The following is a 26,010-nucleotide window of genomic DNA, read 5'->3' as shown; positions in this document are numbered from 1 at the left end:
TCAGGAGCTAGGCATTCAGTGCAAGACTGAAAGGTATGAAGGTTAAGAGGATACAAACGACAAAGCATGCAGGGTAATATACAGAAAGCACTGTGCCAAAATGCAGAAGGTGCAAATACCACGTACGCTAAAATCTAGCACAGGATCTCTGCAAGAGAAGGGTGTTTCTAAGAACTCCTGCAATAACCTCGGAGACCAAAGCATCCAAAACAATCAAGATTCACTGGGTGACCAGCGAGGGATTAACAAAATCATTGCAATTTAACAGAAGTAATAAAGAACGGGAAAATAGTCGTGAGAATCTCAAACATGGTCAGATTTCTTCAGTAATAAGTGCATGCACATATCAAACCAAGCCATAACCTACAATAAAATAGCACTGGCACTTTTGTGAGAGAAAACCTATTAGATGATATGAGCCTGACTTGATTAATAGCTCTGTGGTATGGCCAGTACGTGAAGCAGGCCAATCCTCACCACGCTACTTAATAAAGTAGAGGTCCATCATTTATGGGACAAGCCTCGGTGTTTGAATAGGCATAGCCAAAAGCTCTGTCCTCCCTCAGTATAATCCTATATGCCATTTTGTATAGAGCACAATCTCTTCCCATGTGTACGCTTCTCTGTGTGTGTGTTTATAGGCAGCCACCATGTGCTGGGGTGGCTCCTCCTGGCAGACCCCCGAGGGCTCAGTCATCCATCCTGCCCCTCACACTAGGGCACGAATAGGCAGCAGCAGAGGAACCGAGCGTTGAGGAAGAGGAATGAGTATGTGTCCAGTTTCCAACAAGCATTTCTAAAGGAGCAAAGATGCTGGGTGCACAGACGGCACTTTACACTTCACAGCAAAGCCCTCATCTGGGAAAGGAGAGCTGACAGACGGCATTGTATGTACTGCAAGGGGCCACATTCACGGAAACAAGGAAAGAGAAGCAAGCGACCCCTCCGGAGCCAGCAGAGCCGTCTGTTCATTTCCCTGTTTGTTTGCTCTTTCAGACTTAAACGCTTGAGCAGATTTACACAAGTAAATGCACTCAAGAAGTGGGCAAACTGAATATGAACACTAGGCCAACTGGCTGCAGTGTCCAAGGAACAGAAAGTGGTATTAATCCTCTGAATTGGATACCAAAGCACCGCCTGTGCCCCGTGGAGCTTCCCAGTGGGGTCCCCTCCCCATCCTTCTGCAGAGCTGCACGGCAGGGAGGCTGCGGGGCACAGCAGCCAGGCGGGCTGGCTGCAATACCTACCAGATCTGTGCACTGTCCGTCTTCCCCGCCCCCAACTGCCCTTCCATATGCAAGGGATGGGCAATTGTTAGCAGGAGCCTAAGGCAATTAGTGAAGAAGGAAAAGATACTCAGAAGTCATCTGCACTTGGAAGTTTACCAAAACAGCTCTCCCAAAATACTTATTCCAGAAGAATTACTGCAATAGATTTTTTTTTTTTTTTTAAAAACACAACCTGCTCCTTAGCTGGGCTAACTCAAAAACTTGCCTCTTCTAGAGCTAGCAGTCAACAGATATCCCTCCAGGCATATTGTTGCTTAGGGTACACCTGCGTAGCAGCAAATCTGATATTGTTTGAAATGCTAACACCACAGTTTTAGATTTCTAAAACATCAAAGTTGGAAACTAGTTTGCAATGGGAACACTGCCTTCATGGGTATTTGTGCGTGTGCACACAAAAGATGACTGAGAGTCCAGAAATGAAAATGAGATTTCAAAAATGCTGAAATCCTGCAGCTTGCATGTCCTTCCCTGTCTGTCAAACCCAATTTCTTAGGAATATATTTACAATGCCTAGACAACTGCTCATCAAACCCAGTGCATGTTTTTGCAATTTTTAACAGTTAGAAGAGCATATTTTTATGCAATTTTATTTTTATAGTGTTCAACACTATATACCAAAGACTCAATAGTATAGAAACCAACAGCATTTTCTTTTACCCAGCTTTAACTTTTACCCTGCCTCAAGCCTGCACAGGAAGATGGAGAAAAAGATACCTATTCACATCTTCACATCCTTCTGCTTTCTTCAGGCAGTTTTCATGTCAACAGAGAGAACAGAACTTCTCCTGTCCAACCAGAGACTACTAGTGAAAGACGAGCTGTTCTGCAAAAATGAACCATCTACAGCTTTCTCTCAGACCAATGAAGTTACACGATAGATCTCATCGACAGAAGCAGTTGCTTGACATTAATTATTAATTCATGTAAAACTGAATTGAACTAGAAGATAAAGCACTTGTACCTGTTACTCGCCTCTAACCACAGGCTTCCTCACAATCCACCAGCATCTTCCAGATCTGTAGTGGCAGTGAAGAGTTTGCCCATTTTGTCATTCCTGGCAAGGATGCAGTAACCTTTCCCTTTTGCACATGACTGATTTCAAGTGCCGGTTTCAAGGGACATCAGGGTCCACCCCTATCTTGTCCCTATCATTTTCAGCTCTCTGTGCCAGCAATGAGACTTCTCCTAATTGTAATAAATAGGACTGCATCATCTACCTTTGCATACTACAATCTGCAAATTCTTGTAACTCTTCCTGCTCTCATTGCTCCAGGCATAATCTTGAAATATTTGTGTTGCCATAGATAGTACACACTGCATTATCTAGACAATATATTTTAAAAAAATAGTTATGTTGCAGCATCAAGCACACAAAAGAGTTGTACAATCTTAGTTCTGCCCTCTTATGTGTCCAACACATTCACCAGTGAACACAGGTATTTTATGGGGCAGATCAAGACACATCATATAATTGAAGAGGAGAATCCCAGAATAGGCGAACATGTAATTACAAACAGTATTGCACAAGCACACAGACATTCTTGCATGTGTTTTTGTTCCTTTGGCAATAACATGGGCCAGCATTTTAGAAACATCCTGCTAGTCTTATAAAACAACCCAACAAAAGGAAAATACAATTTTTATCTCAACAAAACCTGAAGAGAATTTTATAGTTGGACTTTCTTGGTCTTCAGGCTTTCTTCCTGTTAGATTTCAAATGCCTGCCACAAACAAAGGAAGAGGGAAAGGTTGTTAGCACCCTTCCCACAAACCACGGGAATCCTTTAAATTGAGTTGAAAAGCATTAGGCATTCGGAACAGAGGAACTACTGCTGGGTTTCCCCACAGCAGACTTGCAATGTTTGGCAGCTTTTTTTGCCCAGCTGCCATGATAGTTTCTCCTTCTCTTACAGTTCAGTACCAGACAGGTCTCTGTAGGCCACAGCTTGAGACATGCTACACCATGCAATCCAAAATCATCAGGTGTTTCACACTGTCACTGCTACTGCCTTCATCCGTCTGGATTTTCCCGGAATAAACTCCTTCCAGTAAATCCTAAGGCTGGGCTGCAATCTGACAGCAGATAACTCAGTCCCAGAAATGTAACAGCAAGCAGGTTCCCTTTGGCCTTTAATAGCTAACTTGATATTTCCAAGAGTTTTTTCAAGTTTTGGTCAAGAGTTGTACCAAACGCACAGTACCACAAATGCAATTTTTCTAATCCTCAAGGAACTTCATAAGAAGGTGGAACATCAAGATACATAACTAAAGCTGCAGACACCATAGTGCTCTACCCATCCCCTCCTCTCCAACATGAAACACCCTCTGCCCTTTCCCTAGCTCCTGTCTTGCTGTGTCTGTCTCCTCAGATTTCTTTCTGGTTGCCAAAACAGTCTCCTGACACAGCCAACTCCCGTTCACTCCATCTGTCACCAATCCAATGTGACGGACTCCATGAACTGAAACCAAGGTGTCCTCTTAACTTTTCACAGAGCTGCACTTTATGTCCTCTCATGCTGCTCTTCCAAAACCATCATTCTCCCATTCCAGTCAACTAGGCTCAGCCAAAACAGTCAAACGCCAGGTTGCGCCCTAGGGATGCCCAGAAAGCTGCTGCTGTCTCCAGAAGCAGGAGCTGGTGAACAAGGACATGAAATGCCCTCAGTATTTCTCATGGCTCCAATTATCATGACAGATGTATGTTTACCCTCCCTGAAGGGTCAACAGAGTAAGACAGCCAAGGGAAAGAATACCTAATAGAGACCAGCAATCCTGCAAACAGACTATAAGTATAGTCTGCAACACAGACTATAAAACTCTGCTCATCCTAAAGCAATGTTTCAGTTGAGTTATGCCAACTTATCCCAGCACGTGCTGAAGATACAGGATTATCTTACAGCCTGAGAGTTCATAACTTGCACACCCACGTTTCTGTGCAGCTGCAAACACGCGGCTGCTTGCACAGGAGTACTTGGCTGAAGGTCATGAAAGCCTTACATTTAAACCAGCAGGGTTTTAAACTCCATGGCTTGTTTTTCCTCAACAAACAAAAACTCTTGGCTTGACTACAGTCTCGGCAATACACATCAAAAAATGACTCAACCGAATTAAACGTATTTCAGAGGAGCACAGGATATACAATGTAGGTATGAAGATCTGGCCAGAGAAGGTATAATAAAAAAGGGAAGAAAATAAAATAAAAAAAATAAAATCAGGCACCTTTTAATAATTCTTTTGAAGCCAAATTCAGTAGTTACTGGCATGTTTTGAAGCACTCACTTATAAAAGGCAATGAGATCCCAAAGCAAAGGACACTGCTTCCAAGACCTACACAGCCTGTAAATTCATACAGTAAAATGAGCAGGTATATGTCTGAGACTGGGGGGGGCGGGGAAGCCTGAAACTGAAGAGTCATTCTTCTGTATATGCAAAAATATTTGAGAAGCAGTATAAAATCTACTAGGATTCCAGACTCTTATGAAAAGCTATTTATTTTGTCTAGTAGTTTCCCATATTAAAAGCTTTTTAGAACAGGAGCATGTTTTGCAGTGTCCACAGAGAGCAATGCATCATACAGTATGTTCCTGGAACTTAAGCAGTTTTTCTGCCTAATGGACAGCCAGGAAACAATCTATTTGCTAAAAGTTGTCCTTTCTGTTAACAGAAATAAGCAGCACACAGAAAAGACAGACCATAGGATACACTGTGCATTAGGGTCCAAGGAAGAACTCTCCTCCCAGGATCTCAGTCACTGGAGATTTCATACAAGTTATTTTTCCAGCTCTGCTAGTTGCTTGCCAGGTACAGGCTGGAAGGCACTTTTACCCTCTCATGATTCAGGGTGGGCTTTCCTAAAAGCATCAATAATTTACTTCACAGAAAAGAAAAACTAAATCTGGTTTTGGGATCTCAAGATTCACTGGGGATCCCTGCAGTGCCCCACTCACATGGCATTCCTCTGGTAAGCTATAAACTCAGTCTGCTGTGTTAATGAGCAACATCATTATATGTCTGTGTTGTAGGATTCAAGTATTTTTACAAACAAAACAAAACCCAAACGCCAACCCAACAACAAAAAAAACCTTCAAACATACTGAGCCTACAGGCAGCAGTGAGGACTCCTGGTAAGAGAACCCTAGACACAGTGCCTAACCTGAGAAAGCTGATGAAAACAATCCCTCAACCTACCTCGCTTTTATTGTTGCTAAAAAGAAATGGGGGGGGGGGGGGGGGGGGGAGCACAACGAACCAAGACCATCTAAGATGAACAGACTAGTGTCTTTTAAACGTGACGACCCATCAGAACAGACTCATGACTGTTCACGCCCCACTCTCTTGCAACAAAGATGTACACCCACAAGCTCCTCCTCCTTTTCAGGAATTACCAAAATTGTGGGTTTGCCTTTTAAGGATCTGATTTTCTATGTATCAATTGTAAAAGCCTCAGTTCCACCTTCAAATAAGAAGTCAATCACAGTTTGATCCCAGAAAGCCACAGAGCATCAGGGGGCTATACAATTTAGAGCCATCTGTTCCCACTCCCTCTTCCTTTTGCTCATAACCAGGGAGAAGGCACTCCCCTCATCTTATTTCCATTTGGCTTTTCCAACCCTCTCCAGCTTACCTGGCTTCATGGCTTCTCAGGCTCCACCATAAGCCTCCTGTGCCTGCGGGCTTTTTTCCTCTCTCCCCACCCCCTCCCACTGATCTATTTTATTAAACACACCTGTCTGCCCCTTCATCCAACTGTTATTTCCATTTGTATTCATCAGGCACACATGCTGCTAGTTAATGCTAACTATATTAAACCACTACTGATAGATGCACCTGTCAAACTGATGAGCAGGAAAGAAAATAACACTGTCTAGCTGGGGTAAGACTTGCTAACCAAGGACTTTGAAAGCAGTGCATCAGCACTGCATTCACAAGACACCCCTGAGAATCTGGGTCACCCCGTCACTGCATGCTGAAAGCAGAGCCTCAAACGAGACAGGAGGAGCAAAATGGGATTCAGCTCCTCACCACCACCAGAGCTGAAGGCAGCTTGAAATGAAGCAAGAAAGAGGCATAAATTATAAAGGCAGCTGCATAGTGATGTATCCACAGAAGTTTTTCTTTCCTAGATGTTTTCAAATGAGAATACATTCTCTCTGCCTGATGCATTGACAGCTTATGCCCTAAGGTAAAGAAATCTGAGCATGACACTGAACCTGGCGAGACACTTGTTCAGGGATTTTGCAGACCCTCCAATCTTCTCTTTACCACAAAGTGTGTAATAAAATCTTATCTAAGGAGCAGATTTCTTTCCAATATATATTTGCCTTTGCTTCCCGTTATTTTAAAACACGCTTCCTTTCATGGTCTTAACTAAAACTGGGAAAATTGTGCAATGTTTTCTTTGCTGTCAACAACTGTTCAAAATTCCACGTTAGTGATGTTGAGAGCCTTAGTGTACCAGCTCCTTCTTAATATTTTAAGCATCAAGCAACAAGATTAAGTAAGTAGTATAATACAAACAACGGGTACATCAAAATTCACAGTTTCAGGAGAAGCTGATGGAGCTGAACTGGTCTTAAAAACCCGGAAAAAAATCTGCAAAACACACTTAATGAGCAAACATTCATTTGTTCATCTTTCTTTTCACAGTTCTTTTTAAAAGGAATTCAATGATCAGTGTGCTGTTGCCATTCTCTTTATAACCACTCTTAGGAACATCAAAATAATGAAAATCACAGTAAAGATGAATATCCAGAAGAAAACACAAACTAAATGAAAGCAAAACAAGGAAAAGCACATGTTCAAAATCACTCTGAAAACAGACTGATTAGGTAATTAGTGTATGTGCACATGTGTGTATGTGTATATATATATTATGGTCTCCCTTATAAAGGGAGAACGGGCTGAGTTTGGTATCAGTATTTGAAGTATGCGATACAACCTTTAAATTTTTGTGAAACAGTGGAACACAAAGTTACTCTTAAATGGAAATTTAATCCACACCATAAATACAATAAAAAATCTGAAGTAAAGGTGAGATGCTTGGAATACTTTTTCCTTGCAAGGCAAGATGGTTAATAGATGACACGTTTCACTGTAAAATTTGGAAGGGCTTGGTTTTCCCGTGAGCTAGATTAATTGAGTGTATACATAAAGCTTGCCTCCCTATAAAAATGAATCATGCCTTGTTGCATTAAAAAAAAAAAAAAAAAAAAAAAAACACAAAACCAAAAGACTACAAACAAAAAAAAAAAATCACACTTTTCTGCAGCTGTGATGCAGCCATGGAGTAAAAGACAGTACAAAGTTGTAATCTGCCTCAAAGGAAACTCAGGGCAGCCTGCTTGGGCAGGTTGCTTATAAGAAGTGAGCTAACAAAAAGCATGCTTTAGTTCATCCAACAAAGCAGCAGCATACTGCTTAAAAACAGAGAATGCTAGAAATGTATAAAACTCTGGCTATACTACATCCATTAAATATGTGTAAAGACTGGAAATTAAATTATACATAAGGTCTTGGAATAACATTGTTGAGTTCCCTCAAATTTGCATTTTGTTACATTCAAAGTTTAAGATTTATTTTGTTAAATACAGTATTTTTTAAACTTCTTTAGTTTCAAATTAATTCTTTACTTTAAAATATTTTCCTGAAACTACCGCAGTACATTTACAACATAAGCATCAACTTTATACAATTTTTCCAAAGATGTTTCTAGATGTTTTTAATATTTATTTGATGCTTAGTGATTCAAATACATATTACCGGTTTGAAGGATTAAGAGTGTTTATTCCCATTACATTATTAATGGTGTAATCCACTGCAGAATCCATGAAGGATTTCAAACCTCCACTTTGAAGAACGTGAAGTCTCTAGTAGTTGTGCAGTGCTGATAAGCACTGCCACTGTGTGAGGCCTTGGAGACATCAAGCGGTTACCGGCTGCCCTCAGCGCGCAGAACAGCCAGTTACTCTAAACCCAAGTCCTCTCTGATAGCTTTCATTGTAGCAGGCCACCTGCAGAAGCACAGCAATAGATACCTGCGTACCCAGATGGGAATCATCTGCCTGCAAATGATGAATCACACAACTTCACAGGGGTGGAGAGGTAAGGTTTAAAAGGGGTATCTATAAAGTGTCTCAACATCCTTGGCTAAATTACATTAACTGTACGTAGCACTACCAGGTAACCACCCTAGCTCTGTTTTGCCTGCATTCAAGTAACTTACCTTTCATTTAGTATTTAATCCTCATTAAACTTATATAACAAATAGGTTTTCAAAACTTTCCATTTATTGTCAGCAGGCTATAAATTTGATATATTGCTTATGCTAAAAATGCCATCATACCTGGAATTTATTCTATATCTTTTGGCGTATTTTGTTCATTTCTTTCTATTACCAGCAGTAAAGACATTTGCACATTTTTGAATGTACAGGAGATCTTGTCTGTATGCATCTCTTTTGTCCGCAAACTCCCACGTCAAGTGTGAATACAGCTGAGGGACACTCACCAGTCAAAACAGATGCCCAATTCCTATACCAGGGAATGGAGCACAAATACAGGATTTGCTTTAATGTATTCACAGCACATCCAGCCCCAACTACTTCAGAGACTTTTCAGTATAAATTGCAGCAGAAACTGGCTTAGAAATCAAGTTCCCATTTGGAAGCTAGCATAAAGCAAGGTACTTTGGAGGCAAAACTCTGTCCACGTAAACACAAACTATGTTCTGCACTAAAAGAAGTATCTAGGTAGGTAAACAGTTTTTCATAGTGACAGTTTTCTCTGCCAAACTTTATAGATTAAACTAGAATGAGTCACAGAAGACAAGTATTACATCTCGAAACTGGTCATGTCCAAGCACAGCTCAATAATTTTGGGGCTGATGTGTACTATGGCAATGGCTCCCCTCAGGAGCAGGGGATCAGCTGCAGAAAGAAAGGAGAACACCAAGTACACCACAGATGTGCAAGGATGACATTAGATAGCACTACAGAGATTTCTGGCCAGCGGACTGACTTTTCCAGATGGCACAAAGCAGAGCAGCCCTCACCTAAAGGTATGCCAGGAGCTAGCCAGGCTCTGATGCCACTTGAGGATTAGTGTAACGTAAAGGCTAAACACTCCCTTCCCAGAGCCTGAACTATAAGTGCTATAAGTCAAATCCAACTTCTGCACCCTGTGCTAGAGGCACTCAGTGGAATACACTGAGAGGTCAGAATTAAAAAACAAATCCCACGATAATTTCTAATAAGTAGCTTCTGCTCATCAATGAGCTATGTCAGCCCGAGCCCGACTATTTTAAAACTGGCATTTCTAGAACAAAGGATTGTTATCCTTTCCAGACAAGAAGACTATTTTCCTCAGAATTTATGGCACATTCCCTAGATTATAACTGAGGTTAACAATTGTTATGTTTATCATTCTATGCTTTGTCCTCAAACTGGTGAATACGCTACAAAAGCTTGTACTATACTAATAGTACTATTCCTCAGGGGGGAAGTGGAGGGGTTATTCTTTTGGACAGCACTAAACACCAGCCAGGATTACCCCTTTTCCAGCCATGTTCGCCGCTCCAGGATGTGAATCTTTGCTTTGTCTCCAAGCACAACTTTACAACAAGCTTTATCTTACGAAGCACAGCAGCCAGTGCCTGGCTGATGCTTTATGTAAAACTGTTAACATTAACATTTGAGAGCCGTACTAACAATGCGAGCTAAGTCGTAAGAAAAAAAGAAAATCTTTTGATTCTAGCAAAAAACTTGCAATGAAAAACAAACGCTTGATTCACAAGTGCTATAGTTGGAGAGGGAGAGAGTCAAGAACTAATCTACCATAGTAATGGGATTTAAAGATTCTGAGTTGGTGGAATTTAGTGGCTGTATTAAAAAGCCATCTCCTCTTCAAGGCAAGGAGCCAACATAATGAAGAAAAGACAGGAAACAAGTTAGGGAGTGCCATCCAAGGTTAAAAGAAGACCCTGTTATCTTTAAAATGGAAGGACAGCCTATTTCCATGAAACTGAGTTTCTCTGTCTTTTGCTATCTAAAGCTGTTTTTTATCACCAAAATCAGCAACTGGAAAATACATTTACCAGAGCATTATTCCCATCATTATAATAATAAAAGGGTCAATTAAAACTCAGTTAAGTGGTAAATCTGTTGTGTAGTGGACTGACTTTAAAAGAGAATTTCAGTTAGTTCAATAAAAACTAAGTAATACTGGGCATAGCACTGGATACCTTTCCAAATTTTGAATCTCTACTGCTTAAGAAAGTCAAATCCTTTTTTATATCATTGTTCCTCCCTGCAGAATGACCAAGCAATTCTGGACCATTTCTCAGTTCAACAGTGGTGTACGTTTCCAGGAAGAACTGGTTTTCCAGAATAATTAAATAGAACTTAAAAATGCAATTTCATGTTTACAGCAGGAAATAACCAAACTTGTCTCTGGTTACCAAAAAAGAAGAAATAAGACAGATTAATGAATTGGTGTTCATATTACATCTATTAAATGGCAATCAACAGTTCTAAGAATCTATTGCATGGCAAAAATAGCAGTGAGGGCCCAATTTTTGCACAAATAGATTACGTTATAATATGCTAGTCATTGCTGCAATGGGCAAACAAGTCCTGAATTCACACTACATCTGAGCTGTATTTGGAGCTCAGCTTTGTACACTCAACTCTGTACACCTACAAGCTTTGTACATCCAACTGTCCAAATGAAATCAAAGGGAAATTTTGTGCAATACTTACAAGGACTCATCCCTTTAGCTGCTCCAACACGTGACTTTCATAGCCAGGGTCTATGTACGTATTTTTCAGTATATTTTTTTTTCTTTTCTTTTCTACTAAAAAAGGATGAGAGAATAAGCTTTGCAGGGTCAGAGAAGGCTAGATCACATCTTAGCTCCTTACAAGACAGGATAATGACACAGCAAGTATTAAGAACAGTGACAGAAATAACTTCTCTTGATCACTTAGACTAAAAGGTTAATAATCATGTATTTCACATCTTACCACCAAAAAGTTGCTTTAAAATTCTTACCAGGAAGAGTCTGCAATACCATTTATACTCTAGACTTCCCTAGTAGGAAGTAAAATTTCCTTTAAGTTTTATTTCACCACTTCTCTTTCTTCTCTGTTTCAACACTAGAACTGCTCACTGGCCAAAACCCAAGAGCTCAATACTGCCAGTTTCAGGAGGACTTAAAATACACATGCAAAACACCCTCTCAACCCAGGCCTGCATTCTGCAACATGGGTTCACTTTTTAGTTAAAAGAAGTTCAGATTACCCCACCCAACCATTAAGCAGTGTAACAAGTTTTCTTAGTGCCACTTTAATAGCCTGCTTTTTTAAGAAGCTTTTAATTCTGCATTCAGCCTCAAGACACCAAATGCTGCCAGCACTGTCTGATCTCAGCATGACAGGGAAAAGTACCACTAGGTCTCTGCTCCAGTATTTCTAACAAATATGGCTGAAGAAAATTATTTGCCTGGATTATGAGGCTAACAAGTATTCTCCAAATCAATGGTGAACTGCATTTATTTTATTTTTCACTCTGGCTGGTAAGAAAGCACCAAAGCTTTCTTCTAAAAACTCCGCTTCAACCACAGCAGGGATGACTAATTATAAGCACCCTGTCTGGGGTAGAAAGAAAAAGAAAGAAATAGTTTGTCTAAGCTTATGGAAATGTGGCTGCATGCTTCACTTTCTGCCTTTTCTTCTTGTCAAGCAAACAAAGCGGAAGGATGGGAGGGGGAATGGCAGCACAAGCAATGAAACAGCCTCGGAAATTCAAAGCTGAAAAGATGTTCCAACTGATGAAAGGCAATGAGAGGAGGCTGCTCAGTTCTTACTCTGCTGTACCAGATAAGAGAACTTAGGACGGGCAAAATCTGTTCCCTAAGCATGGTTCATCAGGGTATATCAAGGCTTCAGAAACATTATTGCGTTTTTAATAATTCAGGAATCTGCCTATGTCCCTCTTGATTAACATCTATGTAGCAATTGTCCAAGCTTCACTGAGGTTGTCATTTTGCTGTCTGGAAATATCTGTAATTGCTTATACCAACTGAAATGGTTATTTGAGCTTTTCAGTGTCTTTTGAAGTTGGTGTCTTAATAAAGGGGCAAATTTTTTGACAGCAGATGCCAAAAATGTGCCTGGGAAAAAAAAAAAAATCAGGAGAGGAGAAAGAACAAAGAGAAAACAGAAAAATTCATCTGCATACATAGAAATACACATCGTACAGAAGCCTTTGAGAGTTTATACTTGCCTCTTTAGACCTGTAATAACTTGCTTGCAAGAGTGTATCCATGAGCAAGAATTCGCACAACTGTTTTGGCTAGTTCAGCAGTAACCAGCATACGCATGTGCAGCTTCCACTAAAACCATAGGAGAGGGAATGTCCTAGAACCAGGACTTGTTCCAGATTTTTTTAATGGCTGCAAACAAGTGGTAAAGATTATTATATACCAAAATTAGCAGGGGAAAGGAGCCCATCCATTTTTCTAATAAAATCTGCTGGTCTAAGCCATATATACGTTACAGTCTTCAGATCTGTTTCAGAAGTTTGTGTGTCTAGATGTGCCAGGACACTTTTTGCCACATCGTAGTTCACTGCTGAACTATTTAGCTTTGAACCAAATTCTTCTGCTAACTAAGGTCTGCTAACTGAACTGAACAGCAGTCCAAATCCAGAACAATTAACTTAAGCCCATTTCTGACACTCTCTAGAGGAAGATCCCTCTCCTTAATAGATCTTATATTCATTCAGAGTAGGTGATCAAGTTCTGCTCACTGGATCAAAATTGTTAGGTTTATGCTTAAAGGAGACTATAGAGCAACTTTGTTACTCTAAAAAAATATATTTTCCTATGACTGACAGGTAATCAGCACTTTTTTCCATGGCAGCCCAAACAAAGCCAAGACTTGGAGCCATGAAGACATCAGACACGCAGAGATGGTTGGTAAGACAGCCTCCAAACCAGGAAGAAGGACAGACACCATCTATCTTCAGCAGTCTGGAAAAAAAATATATATATATTCTTTTGTACTGGCTACAGCAGTCTAATCTGCCCTGCACCATGAGGGATGTGACAAGGTCCCTGCATTCTTACCCAGAGGCCTAGGAGGTCTTGGTGTCTCCCAGGAAAAGAGGATTCACGTTCAGTTGAAAGCTGCACAATGAGAACAATAGGAGCAAGACGTGTGGTAAACAAGTTCCCCACGATACTAGTCCTTCGCATTCTCCTGAATCCTTGTGATTACTAAGGGGGAGACCATGACAACAGCAGAAAAGCCATTCACTGCTGACATTGGAGACACAATGGCCAACTAGTACTTTGGGTGAAATAAATCACCCACTAGCTGTTTTATTAATGACCCAGCCAGAAAGCTCATACTTCATTGCAGAAGATGAAAGAGACAAGTAAACCAAGCTGCTAGTTGACAGGAATGCATTAATATTCATTTAGCTTCTTATGTGCTGCTGGTCAGACCAGGAGAAGAGCTGGGCATTGCTGCTATGTCAGCGCTTAGCAGGTTTTAGGTCTTGATTATATATTGAATTCCCATTTAAATTCAAGATAAACAGTGAAGCCAGAAAGACCGACACTAAAAACCACATACACACCAGACTGACGGCTGTCTGCTAATTAACACAAGAATAAGAGTCAACACAGAGGCATCCTGAAACTCTACTGTCTGCTCTTGAATGTAAGCAGTAATGGGAAGCTGATACTTCTAAAAGGAAGCCCTACCATCAATGAGTACGTATATACTTCAATGAGCTTTTCTCTAGGAAGCAAACTTTTGGAGATAGCCTGGTCCACATCCTCACGTGTATTTGTACACACATATGAAGGCTTTGCCCTCCCTGAGAATTTATTTCTGCAGCTGTTCACCCATAACCAAATTCTCATTTCACTTCTCCGCAGTATGACTGCAAAACAGAGGACAGAAGAAAAATAGAGCAAAAATGTCACCAAGACACTATGGCTTCGTTATTTTTTTCCCTTTCATGCTTTCCTAGCAATGCTTTCACAGGTACTCTACAAACACTCTTCAGTCCACATACATTACTTTTCTCCCCCAAAGCGTAAGTCAAAGTCAGCATCAGAAATTCACCAGAGGTAAAATTAAAGCATTATCACGATGACTTAGTACAGTATCAAACCTATCATCTTACCCATCTATAACTCCAGGACTCAGAATTATCAATGGCTCAGACATCACCAAGTCAGCCAATGATGAAAAATCAGTATCACTGCAACACATAACTTAACTACCTGTCATACAAAGGCACACACACACCCCTAGCACTGTTCTTTACTTTTGAGTGTGTGTACATGCTTGAAGAAAACCTACCACCTTTGATTTCAAGCTCTTCAGGACAGAAGCTTCCTAGAAAGTCAGTAAGCTTTGCACTGGTCAAGGTTACGCGTGCAGATTTACAAGTCATGATTAGAACGCAACACTACTAGGGTATAGGTTTATTCCACTTCTATCAGGAGGCTATTCCTGTTTTTAAAAAACAAACAAACAAACCCAACCATGCAATGTTCTGCATGCTCCGAAGAGCCTCACATGGCTTTTTTTTTTTTTAAAAAGAAATAAGATGCTGAGACCCACATGAGATTTTTCTGAGAAGTAACATAAGAATCAATATGTTGCAAAAATTGTGTGTGAAGAGGTGAAATCTTTTTTTCTTTACATCTACACACCCTTATTTAAGAGAATGCATTGCACCAGAACAAAGGCTTTGAAGATTTACGTTCACAGGCTAAGTACACCACAGACAACAGCAATTCATGTATCTTCCCATTTCCTCCAGCGAGACCGAACTGTTTAATGTAGAGAGGAGATGAAGAAAGGAAAGCATGGGAAAGTATTTTAATAAAGTAAATGGCACAGGAAAAAAAAGGAAATTAGGAACTCTGCAGGCTCTTACAACGGATGGATCATGGCAGACTACGAAGCTGAAGAGCCACAAATAAATCAGTGAAAGATTTTAAACATCATATGGATTTCCAGCAGAAATCATGACCACATATCCCCGAGATTTAGGGTGAGAGGAAGGAGGAGGTTTCTGTGGAAAGGGAGAAAAGAAATTACATTATTATTTTGACCATAAGTATATTCATAGGGGTTTTTTTTAATGGGGATTCTAGTTTTAATGGGATATAATGTCTACAGTTTCAGAGCCTAAGATAATCATTAAAGGAGATTAGGTACCAACTTTCACTGATGGTTTTCTAACTGGCTTCCAGCACCATCCCTTTAAGCCCACCATACTGGGTTCTTCACAGGACAGAATAATGAGGATGGGCCCCTGCAGCAGACTCACTGTGACAGGTCCTGCATGTCCTGCACCAATCCTAGAATGACCCATTGATGACTAATTTCTATGAGGACAACTTTTCCACCAGCAAGGAAAAAAAAAAATAATAATTAGAAAACAAGATTAACAAGGATACATTAAATTTCAAATATTAATATGTTTTGTTTTCAGTTTAAAAATAATTTCTAGGCATTAGAAAGTAAAAAAGGATTGCTGTGGAAGAGGCCCATTTGATTTGTCTTCCATGCAGTTCTCGCCACTCTATTTAAAACCATTCATCCAAGCACAAGGTATTCTCAGAGGCACTATTGATAAAAGACTGCACAGAAGCCAAGCGCTGCAAGCAGCTATTTTTAATTATCCAAACTGTGCACTGAAAACATGCACAGCTTTACAAGCAAACTTAAGGTCGGAGAGGGAAGCAGGGGTTAAAAAAAAAAAAAAAAAAATCACAGCAACAAGCTACATGCTAAGAAAAATCTCCCTGTGGAACCTCCCTGTCTGGCCTAGGACTGTATATCAGTCCAGGTGAAACATTTTGGGCCATTGTAAATGAAGATAAAACATGTTGGCATCTGTGTGACAGATATGGCCACAAATAAATCAAGCAATAAACAGCACAGCATGCTATTTCTGGCTTTGTGCCTCCTTTTTGTCACATTAGGGTAAAAAGTTGCTTTCAAAGACCACAAATGCCTCTGAAACAAGAAGCCTCCCAACACCCCCCACCATCTAGGCAGAAAAGCAGACAAATTCAAGTGTCTGAAGAGATTATGGGATAACAGGGAAGCCTGCTAACAAAAGCAGACAGCCGTTGTGGCTTAAGGAATCAAAATGAACACCCCAACATCTCCCTCCTAGCTTAGTGCAAGGGTTTTGCGATGACAGTGCTTGGCCTAAGACGACACTGCCAGCTACTCTTTCCTGCTCCAGCCCTTCCCTGTTGTTCTTCTCTGAGTCCTAGGCAAACCTCAACAAGCTTTTGAGGGACAATCACAGCCTGAGTCACACCACATTTGCCACACAGTTTTTCCAGCAGTGAGAAAACGTGGTTCTACCAGTACATCCAAGAGGCTTGAAGACGAAATAGCAAAGGGTCACGCAGACAAGGAGATGGACTGAGACTCAAAGACATTTGTTCTGCCCTTATTGTACTCTGCTCCTACAAGACAGTGTATCTGTACTTGTACTTGTTCTCACTTCTCAGCTATCAGCATCTAGCAGAGAATTAAAAACCTCAGAGCCAGGTCTTTGCTATGTGTTTGTGAAATGCCCAACACCGTGGTGCGCTGGTCCTGTGCAGAACTGCCAAGTGGTACTGTACGAGCCAGATTTCTCAGATGTGTTGCCCTGACTCGTGCTCACTACTCTCCCCCACTGGCTCCTTACTTCCATGGGCTGTTTTGGCTGAGAATGGCTCAGAATAGCAGGCCATGCATTTTTCCAGTGTAACTGTGCCCCAAGAACAATGCTGCAAGATTTTCAAGTCACTCTGAAATAATGACTATCTGATATGGGAGGATGTGTCTGAACAGCACAGCAAACAACCATTTCGGTACAAATTCTGTAGACATGAAACAACCTGCCAGCAAAACTTACTGCTTCCAAGAACTGTCTGAGGGCTGAACATCAGCTCAGGGATGGAAGCAGTGCAGCTGTAAGCAGGAGGACTGGGCGATGGTTCCACAACAGCAAAGCAAGAGGACACAGTTACATGCCAGAAAAACAGGGTATGGGGCACCTTCAGAAACAAGCAAGTCCAATGGACAGGGTTCAGCGTGGATTGCTAATTCTAAGCACACATGTACATAAAGAAAGATGTCACCTTGAACAGAATCCAAGATGACTTTACCCTCCCACCCCCAATTCTTAAGGATCTAAATCTAAACATTGTCTTAAATTTGCATGTTGGAGGTAGGGGGAAGAAACACCTTATCACAGGGAAATGCTAGCAAATCAACTGATCTTCAGTACCTGTCCATGTATATGCTGCTCCTCCTATGTGGAATAAACTGAATTACCTTCCCTTTAAAACACTTTTTCTTTCTTTGCAACAATTTGCCACTTTTCATATTAAGGCTCTTTTTCTCAGTAAAGGCAGCTAAAAAGTAGTTAGATATTATACTTATTGTAATTCTAAATATTGTAATTATAATGAAAATGCACAGGAAGAGTTTGCTTAAAAATAGGAGGCTAAAGACAAAGATCCAAGGAACTAAACAAATAAAGCAGAAGATGGGTTATTTGGAAGTATGACAATGTATTTTGTCTTCCTCTGCCTACCCAGGTTTGCTCATAACGGCTATGGTTGTCAGTGTCTATGCTGTCATCTTCCCAAACAATTTTTGAAAGCATGGAGCTCAGAGAGTCCATTAGAGAAAGTGAAGTTCTGCACTACATCAAACTTCAAACACTAAATAAACCCTATTTAAAATCTGTTTCTAAACCAATCTCAAGAATTTATAGGTAATCTTCGTTTTGGGGCTATCTTGACTCAGGCAAACACAGCATGTCCCCTCTTACACTTTTGGCAGTTGTGACACTTCAAGGTAGCCCAGCTGCTTTGCAAGTAAACAAGATAAAATACATCATAAGTGATGCTTACACATTATATAGCAATTTTTATTCATTCATCTAGTGATAGCTCACAAAGGTTGGCAAGAATATTGATGTTTCCATTTTAAGCAACAACGCCCAGAGAGGTTAAGCGATTTGTCCAATGTCACATAAAAATGCAGCTGAAGCCAAGGACAGACCAATTTCTGAAAAGCAGCGAAGCACAGACACCTTGCCTCAATTCACTGAAAGCTCTGCCATCACAGCCATTCCCACTCAGTTGGAGTCCCACATCTTCCAAAAGCTAATAGATACAGACATTGCAAATTATTTACACCTCTATGTCTCACTATACATACTGCTACTTATTACCTTTCCCTGGTATGCAGACCTGTAACAGGACAGTGAGTTATACACCCATCAATCCTATCCACTTGTGTACACATGCTGAGTTCTGTTGATTTTTCTCATTGATTACATGGACACATCACAATTTCGTGAACACAGCCCAGTCCAGCAGAGCTTCAACTGCTTGACAGCTCAGACCAAGCCATGGGCTACAATAGGTTGCATAACCTAAATCCTGCTGTGGGATTTTCCTGGAGCAGCCATATCCAGCACAAGGGTACAGTGCCACACTGACATCCTAAATCCTACCCGAATTTGTGAGAGAGATTGCACTTTGGGTGATTTTGTGAACTAGTCGAAGCTTCGGGCTAAGAGAACATGTAAAAGACTGGACAGAGTCACATACTGGATTGGCTTACCAGAAGCTCATAAACAGATTTGTTTCCTCTAGGGCCACAGACTGGCTGCAAACTACTCAGAAGCCAGTTGTCTTCGGCTATTTTTAGGGCTGGGTGTCCAGATTTTCTTTAGGAAATGCATGCCAATCTTCAGCAAAAAGTCAATAAAAAGAACTAATCTTTGCAGAATAACCAGACTGTGACAACCCTGCATGTGGATGTCTGACACCAGCACCATCTCTTTTAATGAACACATTTCAGCACTGACAGACACCAGAAAATCCCAGCATGGAGTTAACAGCCCCCATAGATGGAGCCTAGCAGCAGGCAGGCACAGCCCCGGACCTAAGCTATCGAACACGACTACCAATCTGGCCTTTTTTCAAAACTAAATTAGGGCCTACAGCCTTTAATTGCCAGGGCCTCCGTCTCAGATTCAAATACAACTGGATTTTCTGTTCAATGAGCAGACTGGACTTCTACATTCTTACTGCTTTTTATCCTCCAGCAGTGAAATCAGAGTCCCATGCATGCTTATTTTCTAAGACAACTGCAGTTTTACCATCCTTGCATTTTTCTCCCCTTTGCCTTGCTGAGTAGGTATTCCTAACACATCCATATCACAGAATCCAAGTGTCAAAACACCTCATACCCCTGAATCGCTTTTACCGAATCGCAGGAGACACAGACTTATCCTGCAGATTCCTGGAGGAGAGAAGGCTCCCAGGAGACCTTATTGCAGCCTTTCAATATATAAAGGGGCTTATAAGAAAGATGGCGAGAGACTTTTTATCAGGGCCTGTAGTGACAGGACAAGGGGTAATGGTTTTAAACTAAAAGAAGGTAGATTCAGATTAGATATAAGGAAGAAATTATTTACTATGAGGGTGATGAGATACTGGAACAGGTTGTCCAGAGAAGTTATGGATGCCTCATCCTTGGAAGCATTCAAGGTCAGGTTGGATGGGGCTCTGAGCAACCTGATTCAGTGAAAGATGTCCCTCCCCAAGGCAGAGGGGTTGGACTAAATGATATTTAAAGGTTCCTTCCAAGCCAAAGGATTCTATGATTATGTTCTCACAGCTGGGATCTCTGAAGCTTGGAAAGAGAAAAATATCCCATATTTATTGTACTATTTAATTATTTTTTTTTTTTACTGAAATACAGCAGCAATAAATGTCAGTTGAAAACAATATGTATTTTATGGATATCTAAGATTTGGTGTGTTTTTCTGTGTGTGGATCTGACAAATTGCAAAACTCATTAAAGCAGACAAAGCAATTGCAGCATGTGAAGAAGAGCTGCACTTACCGTAAGTAAGCAAGCTTACTAGGCAGCTGTCGCAGAATAACCTGCAATCTCGCAGAATAACCTGCAGTCTCCAAAGAATAACAATGCTCATTATTTTAGGAAAGCATCTCCTTCCCACACTGAGATGACTAGTTTTGTGACTGCTTTTTTTATATAAACCATTGCTCAACCAAGAGCAAAACAATTCATCCCCTCTGAATTTGGGCACAAAGAGGAAGCAGCAGGAAAATTAGGCAGCCAAGCCTTTCTTCCCAGCAAAGGGAAATACATGAAGTAAGGCAGAAGGGATCTTGAAATGTCCTCCACCTTGAACTCTTGTCCCAAGGCAGGATCAAATGCCCTGAGCCACTCCTGACAGAACTTTGTTTGTCCTTAAAAAGTTCCAGTGACAGACATACCCCCTAAATAGTTCATACCACAGCTTCACTGTTGCTACCCTTTAGACGTCTAAATCTCCTTTACCAAAATCTAATCTAAATCTCCTTTACCAAAAATTTGAATTTTCAGTACTAGTCTCAAAGTACTTGTAAAGAAGCTCCACTACTGGAAAGGTTACCTTGCATGTCTCTCCTATGACATCATTATTCACACACCAAAGTGCATTCTTCATCACTGTGATCACACTACAGCTTTCTATCATTTTCTTCAGTAACAACTACCTTATCTACTTAAATTAACAAAAACAAAAAAAAAAAAGGAAAGCACATAAATAAACACTTCTTGCTTACTCCTAATACCAACCTCTCATTTTTCATGAACACCAGAGTGCATCTGCCGGTCAATAACAAAAAAACTCCAAGAATACACTTGACTCTTCTGTCAGTCTTATCCTTGGAATTACCATTTGCAGCTTTAATTCCTGCTACAAGAAATCACACAATATTTCCAGTCCAAACTAAACAGCTAAAACAGATTAAAATGCAAGGGCTTGTGCCCAAGGGCTTGAGCCTAGTCATTTGAAATTAAGAGCTCCATCAGCCCAACATGAAAGGAGGAAGTGTTCAGCAATTTACACAATCAGGAACAAAAAAATATAAAACATGGAGATCTTCTCTACCTACAGCTTATGCATCCTAGCCAACACTGTGGCCTCATTATCAAAGGCTGCACTTCTGAAGGCCTCCAGGGCTGTGGAAGCCAGTCTCCGCTGTCCAGGTGGACTAGTGAGGCCTCTAGCAAGCACGCACCAAACTGAGCACAGGGGAGACCAGATGATGACTCTTTTTTGCACAGTAAAGAGAAGGAAAAACAGCTTGAAGAAATCAGATTGCCATGAGGAAATCCAGATCAATAGAATCAAAGAAAATAAAAGAAATTCTATCTTTACAGTGGAATAAGGTAGTTCAAGCAAACAGTCACAAGCCTGAGACTTGATACCAATGAAATGGTACCAATTTCATAGCCGAGGCAAAGCCTCCGCTGCCAGAGGGGCGTCACAGACACTAAGTCTGAGGCTCAAGGCAAATGTTCGAAGATTAAGGCCAGAAACTGCCTAAAAGCTGCTCTGTCCAAACTTGAACAAAGTCAGGTCTGGATCACCTCACAGCAGTCTGACAAGTGTCCCTTGAGCCATTATGGGACAACTGCACTTCAGGGATAAGCAAAATTTCATCCAAATGTACATTAAAAATATCTATTATGAAGTTAAAATATAATATGAAATCAAATCAGAGGAAGAAAAATGTCTGTGGTTTACAGGAAGATGAACAATAAAGGGTTATCTGCAGCACCAATTAATATCCCATGCCAAAAACTGATCGCCTTCCTCCAATTCTGAACTGCATTTCTTACAGTGACCTTAAGCCCTGAACTTACCCGTCTACTTCTCTATAACAAAGACCAACAACGTAAGCAATAAATCTGCTCCCATTGCCAATCTACCAGCTTCATGGGTATTACAGGGGATTTCTACATTGATTCCCACTCTGCGGAGTGCAACCAACTGCACCTACGAAGCAGGTCCAACTTTTCATTATTCTGGAGCTGTGAGCATTGATAGGTCTCATATTTTGGAAGTATCTTTCCTGTACGGCATCCACACGGAGCCAGGATCTGCCAGTGGCACCTCTATTCGCAGTATGGTATTCAGCCACTAGATGTCTGTGTTATGTATCTGTAACTTACCCCTGGTACTACTGGCAGAGACAAGGCTGGAACTCCAGTTAAGTAGAAATCTAGTCTGTTTGGAGACTGGTATCTCAAAGACACAATGGTTATGTGATCATGCTGGTTTTCTGTCTGTTACACCTCTTGTTAATATCCGCTAATCAAACCAGCTGATTAATTTCAATCAAGTCTGAAAACAAAGTATAGATCTCAAAGATGATTATCTTTATAGGAACTTTATTAAGATTCAGAAAATGACAGCCTGTGTGAGAGAGCTCTGAATTAGCATCCTCACTGAAGGAAAGCAAGTCTCAGCCTGTGCACACATCCTGCTTGGTGGCAGTCAGCGATGCACTGACAACCTAATCAGAATATCCATAGCTTCACACAGAGTACCTGGCTTTTTCTGCTCTCGAGAGGAGGTCACAGAAATCAGGCTGATTGGCAGGGGCTAGGAAGGTGAAAATGCAGGTAAGACACATAAGACATAAGTATGTGGCTCAGATTTTGTTAAGCTGAGTGCTTGTGGAAGGTCTTGTTCTGTATCTCTAACTGCCATTTTCTTTAATAAATGCCTCCTGATTAAGAAAAACTCTAATCTCACTGATCTTGACAACTATGAGCTAACAGAATATATGACCAAACCAAACAAACCAAGCAAAAATAGGGACAGACTTATAAACTGAGTGTGGAAGATTCAGGACTGAATTTCAAGCCTACAATGAGAGCAGAAACTCAAACAGAAAATTTCTTATTTAATTTTGTGAAGTGGAAAAGATTCACTCTGTGTTGATGTGTGACATAAAGACTTTATGCTTCCAGCCAGGGCGCTCAGAGATCCTAAAGAAAAGCCAACAATTATCTATGGCCAAACTTTGAAACATTAAATTTTAAAACTTAATAAAAATAGAAAAAGCAATAAAAAATAAACAGTAGCCTGAAACATTGCTAGGCTGGGTTTGGATTTGCTTGTAAGAGTGCTTTAAAAAACACTCATTAGCCGTACTAGTGGCATTAGTATCATGAATTGGTTGTGCTTTTCAGGTACCCATCTCAGAAAAATACTGAACAGGAGGTAATCAGTTGAGGCACCAGACCAAAGGTTTGTATAATTTATTGCAAAATACAAAAGTCAAATGGAACAGAAAGCCATTAGAAATCCTAAAAGCAACCTTCCTGTGAGTAATACGACGTGGACTGGAAAGATGGGGATCCTATCGAAGACTTAAGAAAACACCCAAAAGGGATAGCTGGATAGCTCTGGTTTGGTAACTGCCTGTGAAATATTTCGCACTTAAAACCCTGCTTCATCTCAAGTCAATGTAAGCAGTGACCAAAAAATATTATTCCTACTTGGGAGGGAAGTGGTTGGAGTCTGAACTCACCCAACAGCTGTTTATTTTGTATGTTCTGCCGCCATGCTTGCACCCTTTCTGCAGGAGGATTTTAAAGGCAAAGAAAACAAACCACATTTTTCCTCTGGTTTTGGTGCTGCCAAAACAAGTCTGTAGAGAAGATTTTGTCACCACTCTGCAGACATAAAGGTGAAGATGGCACAAAGGCCAGACAATCCTAAACACAAGAATTAAGCAGGGAACAGGAACACAGCAGTCCTCCTTCGGGCCACAGGTTATCTTTTCTGGTCTGTCTGCACCTGGGAGTACCAGCACAAATCACACTGGGCCACTTGACCTGAATTCCTGGCAGGTGTGTAAGCCTGCTAGGTTGCTGAGCCACCACTAGACCAGGGGATAAGAGGCAAGTCCTCCTTTTATCATTTCTACAAAATATGAAAAGCATTTTAAAAAAAATCAGATCAGACATTCAACAAAACCACCAAGTAGTACCCACCATGATGAAATGGAAAAGCTAAATTTAAAATGTCCCATGAGTATAGGAAAGTCATGAGCCTAAGAGCAATGACTTGATAGGAATGCAATACGATGCCAAAAACCTTGGGGAGAGAAGGAAGAGCACGAGCATTTGCCACGTGTTAATGGAAAAATTAATGTCCTCACAACTCCTGCATAAACTCACACCACATGATCCCACAGGAGTAGCAGTGCTGACTTCAAAACGTGAAAGCCACAGAAGTTCAAATTCTGACTGAGGATTAAATTGGACTTCTTATACTGACCAATAACACATCAACACAACAACAGACACTGTAGAGGGCCCAGAGGTTAAATCAAGGTCTTGTCTACTCTGAAGATTAACAATCTTGTATCTGGAAACATCCCAATGCCTTCAAAATCACTGTGTTAGCCTCGGACACCTTTGGCTGCATCAGATTTCAAGTACAGCTCTCAGTGCTGATGATCAGCAGCTGAGTTTCCAAATTGTAAGTGCCTTACAGCTTAGTGAGACTTTTCTGCCTCAGAGATAAAAAGAAAATAAACTGTCCCAGCAGGTACTAAAATATTACAGTGCCCCTTACAAGATCTTCCTGCTGTTGCTAGCAGAAGGGAACAGTGCGCTGTTCCCTCTCCTCCTTGCAGCAGTTGCCATTGCATACAGCAAGCACTGTAGCACTTTGGTTTTTGACAGTTCATCCAGCATCCTTGGAGCACAGCCCTGACAAGATATTAGAACATTTTGGAGGGATTCTTTGGAAGGAATCAAAGGAAAATTGAAACAGACTTTGAACTTTGCCAGCAACAGAAATTGTATATGCATAGTAACCTTCTGCCATATTTATTGCTTCCTCTCCCTCTCACAGCAGCTGATAGATCACTGCATAAACTACTGGAAGTAATTGAGAGGAAGGAATTGAACCTTCCTGTGCATCAGGCACAAGGAGGATTCATCCTGTATTGAGGATGAGAGGAAAGTCACTTAGATGACTCAGTTGTCAGGATGTCTTCCTAATTACTGCAGTATTTAAAGAGGAGAAACGTGCAGCTCTCGAACGGGATTCTGCCAAAAATGATATGAAAATTAAAATCCTCAGAACAGAAGAGTGCCATGACAATGCCATCTCTGGATAAAGAAAAAAATTCTCTGACCAGGATTTTGCAGAGACTTAGATTTCAGGTGACTCTTAAAATTGTGACTGCTGTTGCAAGATCAGCATTAATTGTGAAAATTAACTAGCTCTTCTGTGATTTTATTCTATACGTGCTAAGAAAAGAACAAAATATTGACTGAGTGAGCTGTAAGTTTTATTTACATAAGGATCTGATTGCCAGGTTCATTCTTATGCAAAGCAGAGAGAGAAAGCTCTTTCAGCAGGCATTTTAAAAAATCATATCTAAAAGTCACATTATGCTTTGCCTTTACTTGTAAAATGCCTAGTGTCCATTTCTGATTCTCAGTTGAAAGCATACCCCAAAAAAATCTCCCACTGTATTGCTTTGAATGTGTAGTATTTTTCCCCATACATGCCCTTCTGTGAAGCTTTAAAAGCTTTTATTTTTTTAGTGCTGTGTCTCCAGGTCCTTCCTTGAAGCTATTGTTGTTTCTCATACCACATCTTTTTGAAGCTGTAAAAACAAACGTGTGTGCTGTATTGGACTAATGCCAGAAGGAATGACCTAGCAAAGTCATTTTTGAGAGAGACCTGTCCCCTCTGGAATGGAAGTGAATTGGTGGCCTTTGAAAGGCAGAAGATCAGCTGCCTAAGCTCTTGTCTATGAAAAACAGGCATACCTGACGAAA

General features: G+C 40.7%; 1 protein-coding gene across 4 annotated transcripts in view; it reads right to left on the bottom strand.

Moving 5' to 3' along the window:
• Positions 1–26,010, bottom strand: part of LRP8 (LDL receptor related protein 8) — a 206,908-nt gene that overhangs the window by 161,032 nt on the left and 19,866 nt on the right. The gene's annotated exons all lie outside the window — the stretch shown is intronic.

Source organism: Aptenodytes patagonicus, chromosome 5 (genome assembly GCF_965638725.1).
Source record: "Aptenodytes patagonicus chromosome 5, bAptPat1.pri.cur, whole genome shotgun sequence".
Taxonomy (NCBI): domain Eukaryota; kingdom Metazoa; phylum Chordata; class Aves; order Sphenisciformes; family Spheniscidae; genus Aptenodytes; species Aptenodytes patagonicus.
Note: the sequence above shows the minus strand (reverse complement) of the source record. Positions and strands in the feature narration are given on the sequence as shown.